Here is a 14045-nt window from a genome sequence, read left to right as displayed (position 1 = left end):
AGGGAAACAGAAGCTCATGAAAGAAACGCCACGGAGATCTGGCCTCGGGCAACGGCACAGAAAGGGCTCTGCATGCCACTTCTGGCACGCATGCCATAGGTTCGCCATCACAGTCATAGATCCAGTCATTCACCAGAGAAAGAGAAGCAAACGTGGGAGTTAGGGTAAAGGAATACATTACTTTAAGAGTATTTGCACACTGTGTAAGCCTAAATCAGTGGTGAAATTCAGCCAGTTCTATCCGGATCGGGAAAACCGGTAGCACTGGTGGCAGGAGGTTCCGCCCACCTGGGCAGACATCATCACATACCATTTTTGACCCTCTGGCCATGCACAGAAGTCTCTGCACATGCGTGGAAGAGGCGCGCATACTCACATTTGCGAACCGGTAGTGAAACTAAGTAAATTTCACTCCTGGCCTAAACAGTTGAGAACTGTGGTTTACTAAAAGAAGCAGCATATTAGTGTATCATCCCCATACCTACTTCGCTTCTGTCTAGCAAGAGAGACTGAAGAAACTACAGCTTTTTCTATTTGTTTGGAAGTTGTACAAGGAACCCTTTCACTTCTTCCCAAGAAGCCTTCTGTGAAGGCATGCTCTATTATGATACACCAGGGTGTCAAACTCACAATGACACATTGTCATCACGTGATGTATCATAACTTTTTTTCCCTTCGCTTAAATGGGGGTGGGGTGGCTAGCATGTAATACATCCAGCCCACGGGCCACAAGTTTGATACCCCTGTGATACACTAACCAGCTGAAGGGGAAGAAAATATTTTTAAAATATCAGGAATTCATTTTAAAACTCAAGTTAGTGCATTCACCTTACACAGGTTGTATCACTGAAATAACAAGATACTTTTTTTTATTCTATGCTAGAATAAAGATTTTTTTTTCATTCCAGGTAATGGGAAATCGATCTCTCCAGAGCCAGCTCAACAATATTATTTGATTTGCAGCTTAAGGGAATCACAAGTGACTGGTTCATCCTGATCTATTCCCAAACCAGGAAATGTTTCTACTGTACGTTACTGTATGTATGTTATACCTGAACCAGAGAAATATCATTAGATCAGTGCTAGTAGGAACTGCAACGTAACAGACCAGATGGACCTGTGCAGCAATTAGACAACCTTATACAGAATATAACTTGTTGTGCAATTCATTTGGTTGCCTTCTGAGCCTTGTATCTGTTCAGGTAGCTAAGATGGAAAAGACAATGAAGATCAACAATTTTACAAGATAAGATCAAATGTGCAATTCATGTTTACAAGGGAGTTTGGCAGTGTGCAATCCTGTCACTCAAGAATTCCTGTCCCTGTAGTTCTCTAGGAAAGGTCTTTCATAATGAAGTTAAAGAACTCTTGTTTCTAATGGTGCTACTGTTGTGGTAAAGTTAGCCAGTTCTCACTCTCTGCTCATTAAAGTTTTTGGATTCTTATCCAGTTATTCTCTTTGTTGATACCCAGACCGAGTACAAAGGCAATTATGGCCTCTGGGATAAATTCCACTGTAATTCAACTATGCTGTCACACACCCTTCATCATTGGGCACACCCTGCGTTTGCTGGTGAGAACATAGATAACCTCTTCCAATTCTTCAAAGGGATTGCTAAATCAGACAGAACAAACATATACCAAGCATGTGGGGGCAGATCTGATGTAGGCAATTTAGATAACCATTAGATGAATGTCCTTGCCTTATAAAGCCCAAGGGTCTGGGAATGAGGAATATGCAATAAAGCATTTTGATCAGTGTTGTATTTAATTCATCTTATCTACTAAGAAGGAAGACCTGTCTGGGTGCTAAATAATATTTCCCCCCCCCTCATGTTAGGACGCACAAAATCTTCTGCTGGAACACAGTCTAAATTTGGATGCACAGTCCATTGTACATATAGTATGCTGGCCCCCTATTCCTCATATAAACGTATTTGTTGTGTTCAGAGCCTTAGGGAGTTCAGAAAATGTCTACTAAGAAAAGAAGGTTCGGGAGTCAAGAGTAAGAGAATTGGAAGCAGCTACCTGGACATTATCTGTAAACAAACTGATTCTTACAGCTGGAACTACCTAAGATCGCACACATTGCTTGTATGTAGGGTACTATGCTACAGCTGCAGAAATGGGGTTATACTCTCAGTTCTATCTTTCTCATTTGCTCTGTGAAAGAGTTTCACTCTTGACCTCCCATGCTGAACAGAGATTACTGAATAAGGAAATTTACTTGCAAGTATCAGCCTGTGTGGAAGGCCTCCACACAATCCAAATAATGCCAATATTATATATTGCCAAGATTATGTGAGACCCCTGCAACTTATGAGCAATAGAGGAGATGAGGTTTTGAAACTGCTTCTGGAAATTTGTACGACTGTTTTCATGTGATTTATTATGCTTAGGGATTGAAATAAAGAATAATTAACAAGATCATTGTTCACAAACGCATTTACATCATCTTATTTTTGCCATGAAAATTAGTTATCTTGCATCCATCTAATTTCAGTCTGAGCTAGCAGGTTGGAAGCCTGTGATGCTCCAGTGATATTGGTCTCTACCCCCAAAAAAATTTAGAAGCCCACAAGTTCCCATACTGTTGTTTCACCTATCTTTTTAAGCTGTCATTCTCATTTCTATGCCACCAGAATCCAAGAGCAAGAATAAAAGTGTAAAATAAAATGCAAATAAAAACATCTATGAAAATTATAGAAAGGCATCCCCTTATAGTGCTGGCCCACAGAAGCCATCTCAGATATCAAAGCCCTTTGTAGCAGCTCTATCATTATTCCTGTCTTAAGTGAAACCAGAGTTGTTGCTGATCTGACCTCAAACAAGAGATGGGAGAGTGTTCCATGTGTTGGGAGCCACTATCAAAAATAGCCTTTCCCATGGGAGCTTTACCAAGCCCCACTGACCTCACTTCACAGGGAGTGAAAACCCGCGACATTCTCACTCAGGATGGGAGTACAAGGTAGATTAATCCAAACTAGAGAAAATGGTCCTGAAAATACCTAGGAGCCAAGCATATTATAAGATTCTGATATTCTGAATTGTAGCCAGAAGCCTAAAATATTGCTGGTACTTAGTTTCAGCATCCCACTGCTGTATCAGGTGCCTTCAGACCAAGCCTTGAAACACTTAAAATACAACATCTGTCACGCTTCGCCATTGAAACTCACTGGGTGATTTTGGTTCCATCATTCTTTTTCAGTCCAATGTCTCTCAGAACAGGTATCTCCAACCTTAGCAACTTTAAGACTTGTGGACTTCAACTCCCAGAGTTCTGGGAGTTGAAGTCCACAAGTCTTAAAGTTGCCAAGGTTGGAGACCCCTGTCTCAGAGTACTGTGAGGCAAATTGGAAGCAACCATATGCATTGCCTTGAGCTCTTGAATGAAAGAAGAAGGAACATGCTAGCTACACCTGGCACTGATGAATGAAACCTCATTTTACATTCCAGATTGATTCCCCACAACTTCCTATGATCTAGTTTTATATTTTCAAGTCCACATTCCATTTCTTACTTCATTTTTACGCTTACATGTGCACAAAAAAACATTAAGTGCATTTCATTATTTTTTGCTTTATTTTAAAAGTTTGTATATAAAAATTAATGAAGTGATTCTAGGAATAATAAACATCTGTAAGGTAAATAATGGTGAACATGTGGGCAAATACGTTTTTCACCATTGATTGGGTTCACACATACTTTATTTATTTTGCAAGCCAAAATCACTGAGGTCTCACATTACGCCAAACCATACAAGCCATATTATAACTCAGCATGATGTGTGAATTCAGTCAGCAAAAACAAGCTATTCTTTACATATTCTTTACATTTCCCCTAAAATGTACCATATCTTTACCCATACTGGAACATATATAATTCTTACTTGTGACTGTACCACAAGTGAAATGGCTGTACCACAAATCTCCCCCCCCCCTCTCTCTCTTTCCTTCCTTCCTTCCTTCCAACCCAATCAAAACAGAAAAAATTATTGGTGTTTTGGATATAAAAGAACAATGGGACAACAGAAAACATTTTTCTTATTGGATCACCTGCAGTTTGCAACCAGGACATGCTCATTACTGATAAATCTCAGTATTTCCTTCATACATTTTCCATAGTTAAGAAAGTATCAAGCATCCATAGCACATATGTTCTCTGTTGTAACTCCAGTTGTGCTTTTATGCTATTTATGCCAACAACCTAAAAAATCATAGTAACAGCATAACGTTTGATAAATCTTGCCTACTGCTAACAAGGAAATGTTATTAGATTGAAGCCAGAACAAATAGTTGATTTAATAGTATTTTTTGAATGATCCTAACAGTATGTAACATCCTAAAGCCAAATAAGACATGATATTGGAGATCCATGATAGATACAATATGTGGAATTTGTAAAGGGCTGTTGGTGCATATAGCTCTACGTTCATGCTGTGCGTGTGTGTATGGGTGTGCGTATGTATGTGGGGTAAATTAAAAACAACTACAGATGCCTTAGCATTAATTGAGATGGTTGCGTTGAATGGAAGGATTTAATTGCTTTTTTCAATGACATTTCCCCAACTTTGCAAGGCTCTCAGATGTTCTGTAGAAAAAATTATGTAAATGAATATATATATATTCATACACACACAAACACACATACACATATCACCAAACAATAGCTTGGAGAAGATTTTCCTCTAGACAGAAAATAGCATGAGAAACTTTTTTTTAAAAAAATCCTTGTTCTTTTCTTCCCTACAACTGTTTTTAAGATTTATAAATTCACTAAGTATCTTGGTCATATTTGTGTGGTGTATCACTTAATTGCACCATCAAGCTTCAAAATATCTATTGCACACCAATGTCTTTTTTGATGTTTGTAAAACTGGTGAGGAGATAGGGGCTGAGTAAGTGTGTGAAAATTGTAATGAACTTTGTAATCAATGTAATCAATGCACATCCAGGTTTTATTCTTACTGTCTCTCAGCATTCATCTGAGGTTGTGAAGTATTCTTCATTATCCAGCCAAAAGTAAATGAAAACCTTGAGCAGAGTACATAAAGTAGGGGTGTCAAACTCACAGGGTCACTGTTCTGTCCTCCCTCGCCTCTGTCCGAGTGATGGCTTAATTAGCCGGCACTATCAGCTCTGGCAGCAGAATAGCCAGCGTCTGCCAAGAGCCTCCGTTATCTTCCACGACGCTGGTGAGTCACCTAGAAACAAACTTCAGCTCTTAATCAGTTGATTTGCCTGTTAAAAAGAGACACAGCAGCTCTCGCTGCCTTTTATATCCTGTGGGGTGTGGCTCCATGACTCAGCACTTCCTAGGCCTGCCCCACCCTTGCTTCTGTTGTTCCCTCCTCTCCTGCCTATGCAACCTAGAGTTCAACCAAGCCTGATTGCCGTTAGCTGGGTCTGCAGGCGTGGCGGGGGGGGGGAAGAGTCACGGGACGGAGGCCTCATTATCTCCTCCACCTGGCCTGCTTCTGGCTCCTGGAGCTGAGCCAGGGAAGCCGGTGCTACCGAGGTAAGTCCTGACAGCCCTTCCCCCTCACTGTCCAAGTCACTTTCTGGCAGCAGGTCCGGCTCCAAGTCACTTTCTGGCAGCAGGCCTGGCTCCAAGTCACTTTCTAGCAGGAAGCCCAACTCAGGGGGCACAGACACAACAGTCACATTGTTGTCATGTGATGTATCATTTTTCCCCTTCACTAAAATGGGGGTTGGGTTGGCCAGCATGAGATGCATCTGGGCCTTGGGCCACGAGTTTGACACCGCTGACATAAAGGATGTAAAATGTTTCATTAACATGTTTTAGAGTACAATAGAGATACCAAGTTTTGAATTTTCCTCAGCCCTTTGAAAAAGCTAGCAACATAGTTGGGTGATAGAAAAGTTCCAAAAGTTAGGATACAACGGGATGTTCTCCAAGGTGTGAAACAGTCAAGATGGCAGCCATAGTAAATGATTAAAGCTTTGTCCCGTTTATGAGTATTGCCTGTAAAAAGGGGCAGGGCTTTGATCATTCTATGGCAGCCTCTGCCTTCATTTTTTTTTTGGTCTATGTGTTCTACGGAGAGGCTTAAACTATTATGATTATTTAAAACATTGAATTATGTTCTCAGTGTGAATACAACATTTGATTCAATATGTCCACAGTAATGGAGTTTCAGGATGCAAAATGAAGGACAAACTTACATATGGGATACTAAATGACTTACTTTACTTTACTTACTTTATTTACTTACTCTCACATTGTTTAAGCCAACTAAATAAACCACATCCTGGCTCAAACCAATTCCCTGCCCCCCACCCCAGCCACCCATTGAATGCCATAGTGTTGTCTGTATCACCAGAAGAGATGAAAAGGGAAGAATGCTTACTAGGCTATCTTTCCTGATGCTATTTCAAGTTTTCAAGTGGAAGAAGTACAAGAATTAATTGCATGTGTTCTTAACATTTATTTGCAAGATGTGCCTTGGAAAATTAGCTATGGTTAGCATACAAGACCAGTACTCTAATATGCCCTTCAATCAACAGTGACGGCATGTGGAAAAATGTTTTTTTTTCAAAAGGGGGAAATGACACATCTCCATAACCTCTACAATGACACATCTCCTTACAACTCCCTACAACTGCATAAATTCTACTTGCAGTGCAGGTGTGCTTTCCTGTACATTGCAATATTGCAGAGGAATGCAACTTCCGTTGACTCAAGAGCCACACCAAGTTTGCACAGTATTTTAAAAAGTGCTCTTCAAAGTGCAGCCAGGGTTATATTTTAGAGCAGGGGTGTCAAACTCGATCTCATTGAGGGCCGCATCAGAGTTGTGTTTGACCTCGGGGGAAGGGCAGGGTGGACATGGCCAGGGTGGGAATGGCCAGCCTGACCTCACTCGTGTGAGTGTGCCTCTGGTGGCCTGAACACTTGTACAGCAAAAACAAGTTCCCAACCTCCATTTTTTGCTGCAACCGCTTCCTGAAACCTTCTGCCAGCAAAAACAGAACTCAGGAGAGCTGCCCACGGCCCTCCTGAGCTAAATTTTGCTGGCAGAGGCACCATGGGCCAGCTCTTTCCAGGGTAGCCCTATGGGCCAGATCTAAGCACCCTGTGGGCTGGATCCAGCCCTCGTGCCTTGAGTTTGACACCCTGTTTTAGAGGGTTCAGCTGTTTTAATAAGTGAAATGGATGTTCTAGGTTTTGCGCCAAGTTTTAAAGTGTCCATTTTACCCCTTAAAAATCTGAAAGTACAAGGACCTCCATTTTTTTTTGGTTTTCTTTACTACCCAGTCAGTTAGAAAGGTGACTATAAAAAAAATATGCTGGTGGGCTACAACCTTTCTACTTTTTCATAGAGATGGGACTCTTGTTCCTTTTTGACCACTGAAATTTCATCATCAAAATTTTTTTTGCCCAGTGCAGATGTAATCAGTGATTTAATATCTCAATGGTTACAGCGGAAGACATAAATTCATGGAGATAACTGTCAATCAATGACTAATGATCCTAACACTTTTGGAAAGAAAAAAACATGCAAACCAACCTGAATAACCCAAACAGAAACCAATCCAAATAAAAGAACATCACTGATTGGTGTATAAAACTCATTGGTGGACAAAAACAGAAAAAAGAGTCCAATAGGTCTTTTTCTAAACTTTCTGGGTTCTGAAGTAACATAGGACATAATTAGCAGCTGAGTGGAAGCCTGTTCTGAAAGCCAAATTCTGTAGGCCAGAGTGAAAAATCAGAAAGCAACTCTCAAAATGCAGTGGTTAACCATTTCCATAGTGTTATCAGGAAAATTGCCATCAGGAATTTCTGTAATCAGGAATTGAACTTGTCTTGAGGACATTCTTTCCTTTCCTCTGCCCTTCTTTTTTATAGTTGGGATCGTAGTCTTCTTATATTTTGTGAGGTGAAGAAAGAATGGAGAGAGTATGAGGCTGCAATGTATTCAAATCTAATTGCAAGAATTGGATACCAATAAATAAATCTGCCTCCAGTGACTCTTTTACACAGCATTCTGGAACCATCCTCTCTTCCAACCAAGATAACTGATAACTTAGCTATATAGCTGGGAAATTTAGAGAAAAGCTAAATCTTAAGTATGGTATAATTAATTGGATAATTTATGGGTTTCCTTTTCACGAAAGGTCTTTTTAATCACATAACATGGCCATGAAAAAAAGTTTGTGTAGAGCAGAGGATTGTGAAGATAGGCTGCTAAATACCTTTTATTGCTAACTACTGTAATCTCCAAATTACAACTCTTTCCAATTGCTTCCCCCGCCCCCCACTTATGATCTAGTCTGAAATGCTGGTCAGCTTCACTGAACAGTTTTGTACAGAAATATTACATAAGATCAATGTGGAGCACTAAAGAGGATAAATCAGCAGTGTAAGGACCTTTTTTTCTGAGTCCTGTTGGTCAAGAATGAATAGAATTAGCTCAGACAGTTCTGCCCATCCTCCTTCTATCAAAACAACACCTATTATCTCAATGCTTGATAAAGTATCCAAGAGATACTTAATAATTGATTCTCAAAGTGACTAAAACAGCTGCCGCTTCAAAACTGGCTAGATTCTAGATAATCCTTTTCTTTAAATTTTGGAAACTCAATTGTTGTTCCAGAGATTAATCCCATCAATTTAGGCAGATTAAATGGTGTGTTCATTGACTCCTTGTTTTGTCTTGGATTGACAACTAGAAATGCAGGCACTTGGTCAGGTCTAGTAGAAGGCTGAGAAAATAATTAACCTTAACTTATTAAGGTAAAATAAGCAACCTTAACTCTCTGCTGATCCATCAATACATAACTTGGAAGACACTTTTGTGTTAAACGGCATCATGCTCACTGGTCCAAGTTTCAAAAATATATCCTAAATCAGAATGTTGTTCCAAAAGTAAGTCATGAATTAAATCAAATTTCTCTTCCACTGATCTGTTGCAAGAAGAAATATAGCTCATGATAAAGCAGGATAGAAACCTGGGAGAAACTTTCCAGTGGAAGATTTTACCACTGTGGTTGCATTCCAAATTCAGGCTAATGAATTATATTTAGCAATGCCTTGATTTAGCCAAGTGGCTCAAATTGTTGACTGATCTTTAATACCTGGGTTCATACAATGTACTAATCCAAAGCAGTAACCAAAGCAGCTGACTATATTATTCTCTCTGTTCAAAATATGCCAGAGTTCTGCAATCTTTTCTTTAGGATAAGCTTTATGTTTAGGCTGAACTGAAATTATAGTACCTCCAGAGCCCACCACGGAAATTCAGATAGTATATTTCATAAACAAACACTAGCAAATGATAACATAAAGTCGAAATCCAAATCCATTCTAAACAGTAGATTCTCCGTTAAAAGACTTATAAAACCCACATCCTGCTTGCTTTTGGAGTGAAGCCAATCCTACGGTGGAATTAAACTATGCCATATTTTCTACAAGTAAAATAAATAATTTTTCAGGGATTCTTCTTTATAAGAAAGCCAGAAAGGTCTACTCATCAGCACATTTTAACACAGAGAGAGAGAGACATATACACAGCTCTTTTTACTCTTTTTTTTAAAAAAGTCTATTCTAACACTTCTAACCAACTTGTGGAATGTCTTCACTTCATTTTCACTTGCTAAAATGTCCCTCTATAATATAAATAGAAGTAAGTTTATGGCGATAAAGCCAAACTGCAAGTCAGTTTGCGTGCTTGAACACTACATAAACTTTATTTAAAAGTGTTATTCTACAGCTACTAATTCTTTAACATTTTAGAATATGCATAATACATTGAAAACCAAACATAGGACCACCCTCCTCCAGATGTATACTAACTGGTTGCTGATGTGTTTGTGGAAAAATCCAGTGTCTTCTTATTTTTAATTTAAGAAAATTAGTTAATTTTAGATCTCAAAGTATCTTTTAAAAACAGTAAGGTGATCTGACCACTTAACTAGCTGCCCCAGCATTAAAAAAAAATAGCATAATTGGACAGAAAAATCCTTTGCCATCTGCAACAGTGCAGGCAATCCCGTTAGAAAAAAAATGCTAATTATTTGGAGATACAAGCCCTCAGAAAATTATTGTAGGTTCAGAATACAATTATGTTCCCTCTAGCACTTAAAATGGTGAGATCTTCTTGATGTGTAACATCAATGACTTTGCAGTACAATCCCCGGAGGCTACTTAAAGTTTTGTGCTATTAACCTTTCTTTACAGATTGAAAGACTGAGCATAGAAATAGGCAAATCTTAAACGTTCCAGCAGATAAACAAAGCCCACTCTTGCCATCTCATTTTTTCCAGGGATTTATGTTTTGCTGGCTGAGGAATTCTGGGAGTTGAAGTCCACAAGTCTTAAAGTTACCAAGGTTGGAGACCTCTGCTTTAAAATCAGGAATCAAAAAACAGTACATTGCTAATAGGTATACTCAGCTTAGTGAGTCATAAGTTGTGAGCATTTTTAATATATTACCGCAAACAAGCAACCTTCAGTTTCCTGAATTCTCTGAACAGATGTTTCAAAGATGTTGTGTCAAAGATAGACAATCTCAAGTCCATAGATCTCAGATGGACTATCCTATCCTTCCCATCCAGTACTGAGGATCTCAAATAAGGGTCTTGCCTTTTGTTGAATGATATCCTGTATGTATGTATGGTGAATGGCTTAAAGTCACAAACTTGAGGTCGGTGACTATATGCATACAATAAATAAACAAATAAATCATCTCCATGGTTTGGTTTTTTGTTTTTGTTTTTTTGCTCATTATATCCTCTTTGGGTGAAATTGATCTATGAGACCTTTTCTGCACATGGCTCATTTGCTTCCTTCTTGACTATATACAGAAAATCACATCAGACCTGATGGTCTTCTCAGTAATTTATCTGAAATTGCATTGGACAAATGCTTATGAAAATCAGATGAAAAATTCCTGAGGAGGAAGGAATGCACTGAAGAGATACAGCAAGAAGATAGGTTTCCCTATTATTAATTATAACTATAGGTAGTCCTTGACTTATGACAACAACTGAACCCAAAATTTATGTGGCTAAGTGAAACATTTGTTAAGAGGGTTTTGCCTCATTTTGCGGCTCCTTGCCACATTTTTTTAAGCAAATCGCTGCAATTTTTCAGTTAGTAACATGGTTGTTAAGTGAATCTGGTTTCCTCATTGACTTTGCTTGTCAGAAGTTTACAAAAGGTGATCACATGACCCCAGGACACTGTGATTGTCATAAATTACAAAACAGTTGCCAAGCATCCAAATGTAAATCACGTGTAATGTAATATAAATCATTACAGCATGGGAATGCTGTAATGGTAGTAAGTATGAGAAATGGTCATAAGTTACTTTTTTTTCAGTGGCATTGTAACTTCAAACAGTCACTAAATGAACTGTTGTAAATCAAGGACTACCTTTATGTATTTCTTCCACTTAGAACTCATTTTTCAATTCAAATTCATAAACTATTTCAAGGCAGGAACTGCACACTTTCAGTACCATGCTGCAGTTACAAAAATAAAAGTATGCAAGCAGAAATTTAGCACATCAGCCTTACAAAGTATCTTTCTATGTTCAGGTTGCAGCTAGATGAAAAGATAACACAACAGCCTTTTCATGAACTATTTGTGCATTTACATTTTCAGTTTTAAGAACTGGATTAACTGTACAGTCCTGAACATATCTGAGGCTAACATCTGAGAGATGGGCGGTACCTAAATTTGATAAATAAATCAAATAAATAAATAAAAGCATGTTAGAGCATTTCATAAACTTGTTAGGAGGATAAAAAGTGTTGAAAGAATCATGGTACCATTGGTGTCTTGTGATCAAGATTCTGCAAATGAAAAGCTTGTCTTTCTCCAGGCAATTATGTGGATGTTATATCAAATTGCAAGGCTACCTGGAGAAAAGGGGGGGGGGGTTGTGTGTGAAATAAGACAGGCAGGTAGATACAAAAGCAGGTATTCCTTCAAGGGCTAATCTTAGGTCTGCTAATCCACAAGGTTTTAAAGATAAACATTAAACAACACAATTTAAATTCTTTTCTGAAAGGGCTAGGGAAGACATCCTGGTGTCTTTACTAAGATGTCAACTTTGATTTACCTTTAAAAGTGCCCAATCCCTCTCATAGCATGATCAGCCCTAGATTAAACCAGAGTATGAATTACCTAGATTACATTTACACTGCTTCACATTGATTATAGTAGTCCACTTGAATAAGTCACAGATCTCGGATGAAGATACTTCCAAGCTCTGCTAACCGAAAATGCTAACCATTAAGCTAGACCTAACAAATGTTTAAAGCTTACCATGTATTTGCACGCTGGTGTAATATAAGCAAACATAAAACCCAGATAAAGAGCTCTGTGAAAATCTGTATACCAGAAAACTCATTGTCATAAAAACGTGCACGGATGCTTATTTATCTTACCCAAAGGAATTTAGTGGTACCATAATTAATGCTGAACTATCTAATTCAATGGCAAAGAATAGAGCTGAAAAATAAATGTGTTCATACCTACAAATATGTACATGTATTTGCATGTGCAATCAGATATATATTTTTTGTTGTTGCATGCCTATTGATTGCATGCCAAATATTATAAATAACATGACTTTGCTTTTAATTGACAGAGAGTGAATGTTTGCCACTATCAATCTGTGCCTTGTTTCACTTTATAGATCTTTTCAATTAGATTTGATTTCTTCTGGTGATACCCATCACTGTTTGTTCCCATACACATCCACACACACACACACAAAAAGCATTTTACAGAAGGGACATTTTTAAATCCAAGCACAAAGCAAGCTAGGATGAAAATTAGGCGATGCTTTGTTCATAGTTTCACATCTAAAGTGCTCTGTCAGCTACAGACAATTTTTCCTCTGTCTCTTACCCAAGCAACAGCTTACTAAGAAATTCACATGATCCTTGCACTGCCCACATCCTTGTAAATAAAACTAAGCACAACACAAAATGTAGCAGTATTCTGTCCTGAAAACAACCAAGTCCAAAGAGAGAGGCATCAGCCAGTCCAACCCTTACCAATAGCCGTGTTGTTCCTATAAACGCGTGAGTCCTTTTTCCACTCAATCCATTCAAAGAACACAGAGAGAGTTCATTGATTAAAATGCCCCCCCCCAGGATTCCCATCTATCCAGCAGGAAAGAAAGAAAGAAAGAAAGAAAGAAAGAAAGAAAGAAAGAAAGAAAGAAAGAAAGAAAGAAAGAAAGAAAGAAAGAAAGAAAGAAAGAAAGAAAACCATATAAGTACAATTTGAAAAAGAATGAACCTTCAATAGTACCTGGCCTGTATTTGTTCATTCAGTTCATGCAGAGAGTTCAGGTTTTGCTGAAGAGTTTGCTAGAGTAGCAAAGCAGTGATTGCATAGGTGTGTCTTACACTACCTTCTGCAAGTTGCAGCTTGACATGGTTCCCCTTTTGTGTGGGTGGCATTCATACAGAGAGGCAGAGGCACAGACTTGTAACTCAGAAAATGGTATCACACAGCAAAGTTAACTCACTGCATGCCTTGAAGGTACAGAGAGCCCAAACACGTCATACGTGAGACAGAGGCTTCTCTTTTCTATAATCCAAAAAACTGCTACTCATTTCATTTTCAGGGATCCACGATTCTTCCCCAAAGGGAATCCTTTCAATGACAGAAAGTTATGACAAGTCAATCAGCAAACTGGGGCTCAGGCACCTTTTATTCCAATGTTTGGATTGTTATGTGGTCATCCGGATCTTACAAGCATTTAATGATTTAAGTCAGTGGTTCCCAGTTGCAATAGTGACCCCATTTTTCTATCTCAAATAATTCCATTACACACCCAAAAAACCCAGACTTCGTTGTTTTACACAGGGATTATCAGCAGCAGCAGTCCAAAACTGGATCCTTGACTCACAAACAATTACGAATTATTTTTCAATTACTCCCAGGATATGCAAAAATTATGTCCCTCGGGTAATTATCCATGCTATGAGTCATGGCTTTGAAAGGAGATGGACTCAGTGTCTTACTATCATCACTTGTGATAACTATAACATTATGTC

At 38.6% G+C, this 14045-nt stretch overlaps 1 protein-coding gene across 2 annotated transcripts in view; it reads right to left on the bottom strand.

The window, feature by feature from the left end:
- FGFR2 (fibroblast growth factor receptor 2) overlaps positions 1 to 13398 on the bottom strand; it is a 173696-nt gene extending 160298 nt beyond the window's left edge. The window contains exon 1 of one of the 2 annotated variants that reach the window (XM_058188393.1): positions 13294 to 13398. The gene's annotated coding sequence lies outside the window, so the exon portion shown is untranslated. Of the gene's footprint in view, positions 1 to 5071; positions 5204 to 13293 lie in introns of those variants that run through there. The other variant, XM_058188394.1, reaches the window with a different exon arrangement.
- Positions 13399 to 14045: the final 647 nt, after the last annotated feature.

Source organism: Ahaetulla prasina, chromosome 6 (assembly GCF_028640845.1).
Source record: "Ahaetulla prasina isolate Xishuangbanna chromosome 6, ASM2864084v1, whole genome shotgun sequence".
Lineage (NCBI taxonomy): Eukaryota > Metazoa > Chordata > Lepidosauria > Squamata > Colubridae > Ahaetulla > Ahaetulla prasina.
The sequence above is the reverse complement of the archived record's forward strand: the minus strand, read 5'-3'. Positions and strand labels throughout refer to the sequence as shown.